The following is a 12,438-nucleotide window of genomic DNA, read 5'->3' on the forward strand; positions in this document are numbered from 1 at the left end:
AATAACCCTATGTGGCTCTGAGTCTCTCTAACTTCCCTCAGGTACCATAGCACATTGTGGAGCCTTGCTTCATAAGGCTAAGGCAAGAAGAAATGCGGTGGAAAGGTTCCTTGGGAGCAGGATGCTGCCAGCTGCCTGGGAGGTTGCCTGAATCCTTTGTGTAAATGAAACAGTAAAGATCTTATAGTCATTTTTCTAGTCCAGAACATCTATAGCTGGTTGGGGAAAGAGGAGGTAGGAAAGGGCCAGCCTGGCATTTTCAGAAAGGACTTAGTGGTTATCAGCCACCATGAGTCACTTCTCACATTCCATCTTCTTTCCTTCTCCCCACCTGCTGATCTCCTCAGTCTATCACCCCATTTCTCATGAGAGAATGGGATCCTGTTTGCCACTGTTCTTATATTTTCTCGTTTTTTAAAAAACTATTAATTTTAGCAAGTTAGACTGCCATAAATTTACTTCCTGGTAGCCAGAATAATTGTTAAATAGACATAAATTAAAAATCCTCAGTGATGGCACTTGCCTTTAATCCCAGCACTCAGTTGAGGCAAGGCAGGTAGATCTCTGTGAGTTCGAGGTCAGCTTGGTCTACAGAGTGAGATCCAGGGCAGTCAATGACAGCAAATGCACAGAGAAATCTCGTCTTGAAAAAACTAATCATCAAACCAACCAAACCAACTAAAAAACAACAAAAACAACCAAACCAAACAAACCAAAAAAAAAAAAAAACCCAAAAAACAAAACAAAAACCAACCAACAAACAAAAAATCCAACCCCAAATCCTCAAGCTAGGAATCTTGAAACAAAGAAAAAAGGACTGATGGTAAAAGGAAAGACATATTCTCAAAAAAGACAGAATGAAGTTCAAGTTAGCTAGCATGCCACCACACGGGAAATAGATAGGGAGGTAGCATTTGAAGTGAGTCTAGTAAAAATAAGTAGGAAGTTAATATCTTTTTAAAGATTCATTTTATTTTTTAAGTATGTGTATGTATGTACATCTGTGTGTGGTTATGTACATTTTAGTGCAGATGCCCCTGGAAGCCAGAGGTGTTGGATCCTCCTGCCTGATGTGGGTGCTGGAACCAACCCTAGGTCCTCTGCAAGAGCAGTTACATATTAACTGCAGAGCCATCTTTCCAGCCTCTAACCTTAGTTATTTTGAATGCTTTAAATACAGATGTTAAAAAGGCTTAAATTTTTGTGTTGATATAAATAAAAACCTTTCTATCAAAGTATTTCTCTGTCTTAAAGGGCAGATCATAGAACCATGAAGGGACAGGAAGGGCAGGGCTGAAGGGGCTGTTTTCTCCTGATGCTTAGGAATCAGAGATGTCCCATTGAAAAATTCAACTGTCAGCTGCATACCCACCATCACAATCAGAACCATCAACAACCCTTCATGGAAATCATGTTGAGAACAGAAATCAAAACCTATTTCTCAGAAAATGCAAGGAAAAAATGAATCTAGAGGTGAAGTTCCCAAAGGAGAGAATACCCATCCTCTCAGAGGAGCAGACAGCCTGATAGCTATGCATACATCTGTGCTGAGCCCTTCTTATGCTTGGATGATCTTTTTCAGAACAATCATAAAAGTGGCGGTACATCCAACTGTCCATCAGGAGTTAGCTCAGCATGCAATTCTGACTCCAGCCATATCCAGCTCTCAGGCAGAATCCAAACCTGACTGAACACTAGATAGTTGAAAAGGTAGTTATTTATATGCACATCAAATGGCAAAGTTTTCCATTCGGAGCTAACATAACTATCCCAGGATCTATCCTCAGTGAAAAATTTGAGTGGACAGGACAAAGGTAAGAAAGGAGAAAAAGATGAGGAAGTACTAGTAAACTGTATAAAACTCCAAGGTAATGCTCTGTCCAGAATCATGTCTGAATCTTTAACAAAGTAACTTCCTTACTTTAAAAAAACACGGCCTGAACCTCATGATTCCATTGTTTTATAGAGAAAAAAGCACGTAACTTAGAAGTCATTAAACACTACATAGAATATACCAAACAGTTATAGCTTCCTTTAGCTTGTGCCAGCAATACTGTCTACTCTGATGACTGTGTGTGTTTTCTAAGAGTTACTAGTCTCCTCTTATGAACTTTACCCTTCATCCCAGATAGATGTTCTCTCAGGAGGCCATCTCAAAAGATCAGGGAGCATGATTGCCAGATGTCCATATGTCACTCTGTCCCACTGTCTCCATTCTTTTCAGTCAGAGGTCTACCTGGAGGACTCCAGCGGCTCTCAACTCCAGCGCAGTCAACGTTCCCTCCATAGTGCCTTACCTTTGATGCCCGGAAGGAGAACGCTGTGGACTTGGTGTCCGATTTCCCCCGGTCTTGTAGAAGGAGCCTTGGTCTTCTGTCAAGGCCAGGTAGTGGCCTGTGGTGAGATGCCGGAGTCGGAACGCCTGACCCCACCTGATGTTGCTGCCGCTCCAGCTGGTGAAAAGCACATGAGAAATCATATTTACACAGAAGTCAGTACTGTTCAGTGTTTATCCTGTACTTTCTTACCCCCAGCATTATGTCCTCTCTGGGTTTATCATTAAGGGTCAATGAACTGTTTTCTGTTTGCCTAGAACTCAGCACAGTGCTTTCCTCTGACTCCTCTTTAAAGGCAAGGACCATGATCCTGATGGCAGGGCAGTACATACTATGGCTGGAAGTTCTGAGTTTCAACCTATCATTCAGTCTACCAATATGCACCTCTGTGCAAACCACCTCAAAACAATGGTAAGATCTCATTTCTAGGAACACTTGGTATCTAGAAGACCAGTCTTTCCACTTGGTTATTGGAACTCAAATATTGCACCATCATAAAGAGTCCATGTCTTTATGACAAACCACAAAACAAACAAATCAAACCTACAACCACTGCAGGTTATGCCTCCAGGAGAGGCAGGTAGTAAGTGATACGATAAGGAAACAGACATTCTGGTACATTCAAAGGAGATATGTCCTGCAGGAAAAAGTAGAGTAGGACTGAATGAATGAGATAAGAAAAACCTCAGGTGGAGTGTCAGTCTTTTCATGGCCTGCTGTGGATGATGACTGATTGATAAATGCTGATTGGCCAGTAACCAGGCAAGAAGTATAGACAGGAAAAAGAGAGAGGAGAAGTCTGGGAAGTGAAAGGCTGGGCAGAGAGACGCTGCCAGGCACTGCGATGAGGAGCAGATGTATAAAGTACCGGCAAGCCACGAGCCAAGTGGCAAAGTAAAGATTAATAGAAATGGGCTGAGTTTAAGTGTAAGAGCTAGACAGTGTAGGCCTGAGCAGTTTAATTAATATGAGTTTCTGAGTGATTATTTTATAAGTGGTTGTGGGTCTGTGGTGCTGGGCAGGACTGGAGAAAACTCCAGCTATAAATGGCGCCCAAAGGGTTGGCAAGAGTTTCCACCTAAAACCTGAGAAAAAAAGTTTCTAAAACAGAGTTAAAAACAGCTGTCTCATTCAAGTTAGTGGCAGACTAAGCTTTGAGCTACTCTATGTGGTTCGTAACATGCAGGCTTGACCTACGCTATGTTACACAGAGATGTCTCCAAGATGAGCACTATGCTATGTGTTGGATATAGTTTTTTTTTTTTTTTAAGGTTTCTGGGCTGCTTTAATAAAAGCATAGACCCACTGTTTCTAAGAGTTGATGGCTCCCAGAGCTGGCAGTAAATGTACCACTGACATGATGGGAAGCTGCAGTTTAAAGCAATAGGTTCACAATAAGACAGATTCAGATGAATAGTTTACAATGTGTGTAAAATGTATGTAGCCTTGAAAGAGAGAGAGAAAAAATATATACAGTTATACACAGTTATATAAAGAAATAGATAGTTTTAAAAAAATAAATTCTTTAAAGAGACAGTAAAGGTAATACAAAAAATAAGCCACGTAAAGATGGATATCACACAGAGAATTTGCATTGTGTTGTCTTTGGGATTCTTAACTACAGAAAGACATTTGATTGTAAAATTGTAAAATCTTCACCAAAAGATTAGCATTCAAAATATGGTAAATATTAGGGGAGAAATTATCCATGTATCACTAGTAACTCAAAATTTATCCTTGGAGTTAGATTACCATATCTATGTCAAACTTTAAAATCATTATCCACCTTTTCAATATTTAGGAACACCTGAAAATCCAAATCACAATGATAAAAGACCTAAACTCTTTATGTCTAGGTGTCTGATGTAAAGAGCTAACAGCTACAACTATGACAGTATGTAGATGCCTCCTTTGACATTTGAAAGGCCTCTTAAACAAGAAGTCTTGAGCAAGTGAATAAGTGGGTGCCTCATTAAAAATAAATCATTATTTCTCACACACAGATATACTATTATGTATATATTTTTGTTTTTTAGTTATACAGCAGTGGTGCACTCCAAATCAATATCTTCAAAAGCTTCTCAATAAACTATGTAAATTAGGCAAAAAAGGAGAGGGAGAGGGAGGTGTAGGAGAATTCCCACTACTTCCTTTTCATCTCGAGCAGACCTTCTTTGGGGCAAACATCTCTCATGAAAGAATTCCCTTTGAACACATGTTTAGGGAAACATTGGCCTGAGTTCTAGGGAGGAAATGGAGAAGAAGTAGCAGGTGGCAACATTAATTTTCTCCTCTCTTACCTCCACTGTTTAACTCTAACTCAACTTACCTATCTTCCCAGCAAAAAAAGGACTTGTTCTCAACCAGATGGGCCTTCAGTATTTGGAGTTTAAAGGACAAGTTACTCAAGCTTTAAAAGCTGTTACTCAAGCTCATGGTTTGGAAAAATCAGCCTTTGTTCCTTCCACCTACGTACATTACTGTGTGAAATATTCTGACAAATGTTGTTTTCTTCACAGCTATGTGAAGTTTGAATCTTATTTTGCTAACTGCCATCATGACTACCTGTCTATCTTTGTTGTTTAAAGATAGCTCTTAACTGGAGCCAAGACATCCACTGATGGCTTCCGGAGAATTTGTTTAATAAAATAAGGAGGGGGGTGGGAAGCTCTGAGGGTTTTAGGTGGTAATGTCAGAACTATAATTCGATTACCCAGGTTTTATAAGAACAGGATGCAGCCAACCTTAGAATCAAAGTAGGAGTCTGGAAATATCACGAGAGTGAGAAAGTCAGTCTCCCCCCTTCTCTCTCTCTCTGTGTCTCTGTCTCTGTCTCTCTCTGTGATTCCTTATAATCAAAGCCATAGAAATTTCAGAATTTAGCTCTCAACCATGGACTTTTGAGGGTTCATCTCAAGATACATAACAAATGGTAAATATAAGAGAATGGACTGTACTGGAAAACCAACCACTCTTATAAATGGCACCATCTGGACCATGTGTTACCTTATCCGAAGGGGTTCCACTCTCCACAGAGACCTGGCTCTGGTTCCAGCTCCTCCAGCTTCATAGAAAACTCTCCTGTGAGCAGAGATGGAGATCAGCACTAGTTGTGGGACAGCTCCTTTCAGGGGAGGACCACACCAGCTGTCTAAGCCTCCCAAAGTCAACAAAACTCAAAAGAGAGGATTGGCTGTGGGTTCTTACCTCTACTCTTAGGACAAATAAAAGTGACTTAAAGGGAGGGGACTGCACTCCACATGCAACCGACACTCATGGGTCACCAGAGAGACAGTGGAAAAAGGGATGCCAGTGTCTCCCATTTCTTCATTGCTAAAACAGCCCAGTCGCATACTGTGCTGATGATAAAGAATGCTGCAAGCCTTTCAGGTTAGGCTTCTCAATGTAGTTTACATTTCTTATAAATGGATTTTTCTTCTTTTGAAACACATATGCACTATAGTGCAAATCTCTTGTCAATGTTCTAGGGAGCCTGGATAAAGTTGTGTCTCCAGCTGCCATAGTTTCCATGGTTCCATTATTGAATGGTTTCTTTCTTCCCAGCTTAAGAACTATGTTTTAATATGCTTGTAAATAATTTTTGTTTTGGACTAATTTTAGATTCGTGAAGAAATTTCACAAACAGTTCACAGAGTTCTTGTACAGTGTCACTCAATGCCCCTCACAAGGTCATCTTGCATCATTGAGATATATTTGCCTAAACTGAGAAGCCAATGCTTGTAGCCAGTCAGGGTACTCAAACTCAACACCTTATTCATATTTCATCCAAAAATTTCCGATAGTTATTTTCCTGTTACAGGGCATGATCTAGAGTGTCACAGTCAAGGTTAGGCTTGTCTTCTTTACTTGCTGTCACAATGTTTCCCACTTGTCTCTTGTTCTCTTACCACTCAGAATTTTGAGAAGTACAGTATTATGCATGCATGCAATGCACACATTTGTGTGTGACTATATATAACTGTGCATGTGAAGAAGCCAAAGGAGGATGTTGGATGTCTTGTTTGGAGACCTTTCAAGACTGATCATTTACCTGCACTTGAATTCACCAGCCTTACATCCTACCTCTGTCATAGTTTGGCTATGTCACAAAAGTGAATTATTCAAAGCTTCAGATGAATTTGGAGCTAGATTTTAGAAAAAAAAAAAAACCTTCAACAGTGATGAAGAGGAAATAGATATGCCCCCTGTGGTGAAATAGTCTGAATTTGTTCAAAAATGCACATTAAAATGGAAGATATCTGTATTTGGATCTGTTAGTACTATGAACTAGGGAAAGATCTGTCAGTTCTCTGTGGTTCAGTTCCCTCATCTATAAAACAGGCCTAATAAGGGTAGTTATATCATGAGATGTAAAAGACTCAATGTGATTTTTAAAAGAATGTTTTAAAAGAATGTTCACGGAACTATGAACAAAGAACTATGAAATACAGATTTATCCAAATTTTGTTTAAAACATAGATATTTATAAATATGCTTAGAAGAACACATTAAGGCACAAGGATACAATAAAATATTACATTAATCATGGTTACATCATCAAGGTGAGGTTATAGAGGGCATTTCTAAGCCTTGTTTTAAATGTATATTCTACCAGAAAATACTTAGTAAAGTAAATCCTATACTAATTTATAGCCATACCTTCCAGGTATCTATATATCTGGCCAAGAATGGAAATGCTACTCTATCGACTTTGCCACTCACACAGATTGACTGAGATTTTCCTGGTGCATCTCTGCCTTCAGCAAAGGCTGAAAGAAAAGTAGAGATGAAGTGGCCCACCTTGGGTCTCAACCGATCCTGCCCTGGAGCTAGCATCAGAGGACCCTCTAAGCCCAGCTTCTGAAGTATACTTAAAGGTCTATTCTTCCTGAATGAGACATTCTTGCAGCTTGGCCTGTTTAATCTCACCAGGTTACCAAGGTTGAAACAACTTGTTCCTGCAATCGTAAATGACTGCAATAAGGATTAGAGTGGGTGGACAGCTGAGGTGCTTTTGAAAGCCTGGCTGACAGCCTAGCCTTAGCTCCAACAGGTCGAGTGACTTAGCCCAGGGCGGTTGACAAGTCAGAGGCACAGCCAAAAATCTGAGTTCAGAATGTGAGATTGTGGATCTTTAGTTTCCATTCATGGGTAATATTTTTACCAAGCCTGCCTACCTCAGGATTCAGACAGAAGAAAATCAATTTCATCTGGAGAGTCAGTACCATAGCATGACTTAGTGGTTCCCAGAGATTCTTAGCATGCTATCTCTTTCCTGTTCCCTCACCACCCCTCTTATTTCATTGTTTCCAACAATTCTGGCCAGTTGAGGATTTTTTTTTTGATAACAGACATCAATGAAGAGGCTTACCAGTCACAGTCCCTAGACATAAAAAAATTCCAAGGCATCTTGCCACCCTGCATTCATTGAGAATGCCAGAAAATTTCAAGAATTCAGGCTCCAAAGGACTCAATAGTAGCTTCTTTGCTCAGTCAGCCCCTACTGCCTTGCAAAGGAAAGACAAGTGTGTCTTCTCATCTTCTTTGGTAACATAGTAAGATATAAAACCAACAATAAGCCAGACATATAATCCCAGAACTGAGAGACAGATGTAGGCTGATGTCTATGAGTTGAAAGCCAGCCAGATTTAGTAAATTCTAGGCAGAACTATATAATAAGACCCTTTCCTAAAAAAAAGTGGTGTAGTAGTAGTAGTATAGTAGCAGCAGCAGCAGCAGCAGCAATAAAAACTAAAATCAAACCAATATAAAACAAAGATGAAATGGAAAAGTATCCTGCAACTGAATAAGATCACATGACAATATTTAGGTAGTGATCTGTAATCCTAAAAGAAATCAGGTCAACTATGTAGACATCACCATCAGCCACTGACCATGATTAGGGAGGAAGGGAGTAATTCACTCACAACAATTATATAGATCTATGTTCAGCGTGTTTTGGACTCTGTTCTATGTCACATCTGGCTCCTGTGAAGGACATTCAGAGGACCTAACAAGCAGGAAGGGACATACTATAAGAGGCTCAAATCACTGGAGGGAAAGTTTCTGCAGTAATACATTCAATTACACTGCTTCTGGATCCTTGAGCACGTGGAATAAGAAATGAGCCCTGATGGAAAGCCAACAAAAATCTGGCTTTCTAGGCTCCCATCTGAAAATCAGTCAGGATGTCACTACTGGCAGAAGTCTGATCAAGACGATCACCAAATTGTCAAGTTTTAGCCCTAATGTTACCAATAAAGTAAATCAATGTAGTTGAAAAGGATCTTGTAAGCACGACAAAAAGGCAAGAAACTGCTGTCACGAAATCAGACTAATTACTGTCAAAATTACGCTGAATTTGAATGAGAGGTATGATTTTTATTTAATATATGAGACTTGTACAGAGCATTTTATGTACTCTTCCTTGATTATAAGCAAAATAGTAATAAATCTTAAGTATATATTTATTGTGTGGGTTAAAATATCCACCATTTCATAATTTTGAATATTTTAGAAACTTTTTACTGAAAAAAATCACCTAATATATTTGATATCCTTTCCCCTACTCCAAACTCCTCTCAGATCCTCTCCACTTCACTACCCATCCAACTTCATGTTCTTTCTCTTACTCTCTCTCTCTCAAAAATATAAACACACAGGAAAAAACAATCACAGAACAAAAAAATGAGAATCAAACAGAAAAACTAAAGAAATCAGTATGAGGAAAAAATACAAAAACATAACACAAAGCACATGCATAAAAAAACCATGTAGTATCCCTTACTACTATTAGTATACTGATTATTATGCTAGAGGAACATAGCAATAAAACGACCCCTAATGACATAGTGCTATACCCATAGAGCAGCAGCAGCTCAGCCCTCATCAGAGAAGCTTCTTCTTGCAGTATATGGGAATAACAAAGAGATCCACAACTGGATCCTTATCAAAACCATCCCCCTCAAGTTCAGCGACCTATACAGAAGAGGAGGCAGAAAGATTGTAAGAGCCAGGGGTGCTGAATAACTTCAAAGAAACAGTGTCTTCTGGACACAGCAGGGCTGATTCACATAACTTTGAATCTTTAACAAGAACCCATTAATCAATCAGCTATTGGACTAAAGAAAGTTCACTTCAATACTACCTCTAACTATATTCCTCCACACTGCTCCCTGCTAAATCCATCTTCCGTTGGATTCTGATGCCTAGCTTCTCCCAGTGAGTTGGTATCAAGAAAAATGAAACCAACCAACTCTATCTTAATTACTTAGTACAAAAGGTGAAAGGAACAGAGGTAAGCTGTCTTTCAAGGACCAGTCATAACTTGTGCAAACACGCAGCCTCCCAAAATGACAGATTTCCCTCATCAACGGGGTGCTTCAGACTCAGGAGCAATCAAAGACAATGAATGGCTTGGCATACATTGTAGCATTGTTTGTTTAGATTGAATGTAAACACACCACTTTTTTTTTTTGTGAGCAAACACTACTGTCTCCCCATTCCTATTTAACAAACTGGAGCTGTGGTTAGATGAAGGTCAGGCCAACTGAGAAGTACCTACACAGTTCATGTGTGGCAAATGAGAATGCAAGCTCTTAATATGAGTCGCCAGAGACTACAGACAGCTCAGAGAAAAAACGAGGACAGTGGCTTACCTGTGCTGAGAATCATTCTGGTCTGTAGATGGTATTGTCAAACATTCATCATGACCATGGAAAAGACGAACTACGTGCCCACAAGTAGGTATCCTATGAAAGAATGGTATTCTACTATAAACTGACAGAAAGCTTAAAGAGAACACTGCATTCAGTGGTGGTAAATTCATGCAGGTCATAGATAGTTCTAGCAAACAGCAAGAGAGGTGCATTTGGGATACTATAGAGTCCATAAATTCAGGCCTCAGGGAGAAAAGAATTCTAACACTGGCAGTTAAGTAGAGTTTCAGAAATAAGGCTAACGATCAAGAGGGAGGTGAAACCACTGTGTCACTGTTATCATTAAAAAACAAAAGGAAAATTACTGTTGGGAAGAGCAGGATTTTCCAGTTTCTTAAGAAGCTAATAACTCAGTATCAAAATGACCAGAGAAGTTCTTACAATCCTAGTGTATGCACTCTGTGGCAAAATCCAAATCAAATTATAGATATGGGTAGAAATGACCTGGAATGGGATGACAATCTCTTTTTAAGAGTTGTTTAGGAAAAGGCAATTAAGTTTCTCAGGGCTGCTTTAGGAGAGAGGTAGTTTTTAAATGCAATTAACAAACATGGATAAAATTTGATAATGCATCTATAGCAAAAAGTGGGAGGCAGAACTACTCCAGCGTGTCTGAGTGGATATGCGCACTAACTGCTATCAACAAGTGCTTGGATTTTAGCAGAGAAAAACCTCAACAGTCATGGAGTTCAGATGCTCAAAAGAAATAATGAACTTCAAGGGCATTGATGACCCACTGGTCTTGAAGTGAATTCCAAGCATTAATTTGAAGAGCATACTAGGAGGAGACGGCCTGACTAAGCTAGATTTGTACAAAAAAATTGGATTTGTTATTCTTCTGAATTTAAAAATCTCTAGGCTACCCTGTTCTCAGGAGACATACGGACTTAATATGCGCCATGTCTGTATTCGGAGTTTTCCTTTTTAAATTACATAATTAGAACACTTAGGGGGCTATCTCAAACTATTTTGGATGCTGGATTAAAACAGTATCAATGAGAATCCTGCTAGATGGGTAACTGGTGTTCTCAGAGCATATTGGGCAGTGATGGTCCGATTTTCTTTAGTTTATTTCTTTTTATCTAGGCAAGGAAAGATTATCTTAAACTCCCCTCGAATATTCACAAGTATTTTTCTAATAGCTAATTATACTAATATGTACAGTTGCATTTTTTTGCATTTGAATAATTCATGATGCACTGAAGGGAATTCCTAGTAGCCAATTTACATAGAAAATTAAAAACTTCAGCCATCAAGCCCTGATTAAACTCTTTATCTTCTCTTGGTGGTGAGACTATGACCATTAAGAGTCCATCATGAATAGTTTGTGGGCTTTTACAATCAATATCTTCCTCATCTGAGCAAATGGCTAAATGCTGGTACATTACAACTTTTCTTAGCAGAACTCTCTCTCTCTCTCTCTCTCTCTTCTCTCTCTCTCTCTCTGTGTGTGTGTGTGTGTGTGTGGTGTGTGTGTGTTTGTGTGGGTCACAGTCAAGAAGAAATTATGAAAAGGAGGACCACTAAAGTCCATAAGGGCAGGGTGGGTTTCTCCTCTGTGGATGTTGAATGACCATTCTCCACCCAGTTCTGTGACTGAGCTGATGAGCTCTTCCAATTTCATGCACACAAGGGCACTCAGCACTTCTGTGAGAACCATTTGACATGATTTGCAAACACTCCTTAATTAATCTCCACAAGCTCTCTGTTGGGACTGAGATAAATTTATTTTTGTGGTTGAAGATGAAACATTTAACACAGAGTTGGGGCGGAAACTTTCTAGGGAAGGATTTAAGACAGGGAGTCTGGATTCCTGAAAGCAGGGAAAGAATGAATAGATTTAAAAAGGTAGGTTGATGTTTGTATGTGTATGTGTATGTGTGTGTGTTACGAGAGAGAGAGAGAGAGAGAGAGAGAGAGAGAGAGAGAGAGAGAGAGAGAGAGAGAGAGAGAGAACGAGAACACGAACCCAGGGTTTGGCAATGCTGAGCAAGTGTTCTGTCACTGATCTACAGACCCAGCAAATGTCTGATTTTTAAAGGCCTCTCATATACTACCAGGAAACTTAGGGTTTGTCACTTCCCAGTCATTTAGCTTAACTGTGGTACCTTCTGAAACTGGGCTGTCACCTTGACAACTCTCATTTTCCTGTTTCCAAACATCATAGCTCAGAAGAACATCCCCAGTTTGAAACTATTAGGCTCAGGAAGAAAACTAGGGTTAAAGCCTGTGATAAGACCATTCATAAAAATTCAGATCTTTCTGTAATGTGCTAGAATGGAATGCAATAACCCTTGGGTCATTGGCATTTTTTTTTTTCTGCTCAGCTGTGGTGGTATTACCTATGAGTGAGGTAAGGCCAATGTGTTTATTACATAACCTGT

At 39.5% G+C, this 12,438-nt stretch overlaps 1 long non-coding RNA gene across 1 annotated transcript; it reads right to left on the reverse strand.

Annotated features, from left to right (window-relative positions):
* Nucleotides 1-2,368: 2,368 nt before the first annotated feature.
* On the reverse strand, nucleotides 2,369-10,077 carry LOC119087223. The gene is made up of 3 exons (XR_005090655.1): nucleotides 9,995-10,077; nucleotides 5,343-5,417; nucleotides 2,369-2,453 (listed from the first exon to the last, which is right to left on the reverse strand). It is a non-coding gene; the product is annotated as an uncharacterized LOC119087223 (long non-coding RNA).
* Nucleotides 10,078-12,438: the final 2,361 nt, after the last annotated feature.

Source organism: Peromyscus leucopus, unplaced genomic scaffold (assembly GCF_004664715.2).
Source record: "Peromyscus leucopus breed LL Stock unplaced genomic scaffold, UCI_PerLeu_2.1 scaffold_352, whole genome shotgun sequence".
Taxonomy (NCBI): domain Eukaryota; kingdom Metazoa; phylum Chordata; class Mammalia; order Rodentia; family Cricetidae; genus Peromyscus; species Peromyscus leucopus.